The sequence below is a fragment of the Nematolebias whitei genome, chromosome 9, assembly GCF_014905685.2.
Source record: "Nematolebias whitei isolate Nwh7 chromosome 9, NemWhi1, whole genome shotgun sequence".
NCBI classification, from domain to species: Eukaryota; Metazoa; Chordata; class Actinopteri; order Cyprinodontiformes; family Rivulidae; genus Nematolebias; species Nematolebias whitei.
The window spans coordinates 51,959,108-51,960,961 of NC_056506.1; positions in this window are offsets into that span (position 1 = coordinate 51,959,108).

Genomic DNA, 1,854 nt, shown 5'->3' on the forward strand with positions numbered 1-1,854 from the left:
CATGCTTGTAGTCTAAGTAGCTGATTGGATTCATTGGGTTTAATGGACAAATATAATTGTGTGTCATCAGCATAACAATGAAAATTTATCCCATGCTGTTTAACTAAGAGAAGCATATATAAAGTAAAGAGTATTGTTCCAAGCACTGAACCCTGAGGAACTCCATGACTAACATTCGTGTATGAAGACGATTTATTAATATTTACAAACTGAAGTCTATCAGTTAAATAAGATTTAAACCATTTTCAAGGATTCAAGGTTGTTTATTTGTCCTTCGCATCACATGTGGTACATGACGTGTAGAACATGAGGTGCAGAACATGATTTAAAGAACATCAGATGTAGAACATGAGCTACAGAACATCAGATGTAGAACATGAGCTACAGAACATGAGGTGCAGAACATGAGCTACAGAACATCAGATGTAGAACAAGAGATACAGAGCATGAAGTACAGAACATGAGGTGTAGATCATCATGTGGAAAATGAGGCTTGGAACATGAGGGGCAAAGCATGAGATATAGAACATGAGGAGAAGAACATGAGTTTTGGAACACGAGGTACAGAACATTAGGTCTAGAACATGAGTTACAGAACTTCAGATGTAGAACATGAGCTGTAGGACATGAGGTGTAGAACATGAGCTACAGAACATCAGATGTAGAACATGAGCCACAGAACATGAGCTACAGAACATGGGGTGTAGAACATGAGGTACAGACGATGAGATGTAGAACATGAGCCACAGAACATGATGTGCAGAACATGAGCTGTAGAACATGAGGTGTAGAGCATGAGCTACAAAACATCAAAATGTAGAACAGCTACAGAAAATGAGGTACAGAACATCAGGTGTAGAACATGAGCTACAGAAGATGAGGTGTAGAACATGAGGTGAGGAAAATGAGGTTTGGAACATGAGGGTCAGAACATGAGATGCAGAACATAAGTTTTGGAACATGAGCTAAAAATGTAAGGTGTAGAACATGAGGTAGATAACATCAGGTGTAGAACATCAGATGTGGAAAATCAGGTTTGGAACATGAGGGGCAGAACATCAGAACATGAAATGCAGAACATGAGGGGAAGAACATGAGTTTTGGAACATCAGTTGTAGAATATGAGGTACAGAACATGATGTGTAGAACATGAGGTACAGAACTTCAGATGTCAGAGAGTCAGAGTTTCTTTATAGTCATTCTCACCTCATGTGGTACATGTGGTGGAGCGAAATTATGTCCACAGGGTCCCAGTTACATCCAACAATAAAATGTATAAGAAAAACAGTAATAACATCTAAGATATGAAGTAAGAAAAACATCAACTAAATATACACTAAGCACTCATAACATAAAACATTGAACATCAGCACAAACATGAACATGAGTCTGTGAGCAGATGTGCACGCATGAACACATCAACATTGAAACAGATCAGCAGCAACATGAAACAGATCAGCAGCAACATGATATGGTTTTTCACAGTGATTATTCTAGTTAGAGATTCATGAGTCTAACAGCCTCAGGGTAGAAGCTGTTCCTCAGTCTAGTGGTTCTACACTTAATGCTCCTTAACCTCCTTCCTGAGGGGAGTGGGGCAAAAAGTGTGTGTGCTGGGTGAGTGAGGTCCTTCATGATGCAGGTGGCCCTCTTCCTGCATCTGGAGGTGTAGATGTCTGTGATGGTGGGGAGGCTGATTCCGACAGATTTCTGTGCAGCCTTCACCACTCTCTGCAAAGCTTTTCTTTCTGCAGCTGTGCAGCCTCCATGCCACACGTTGATGCTGGAGCACAGGATGCTCTCCACTGCACACCTGTAGAAGGAGGTGAGGACTGAGCTTCCCAGACCAGCTCG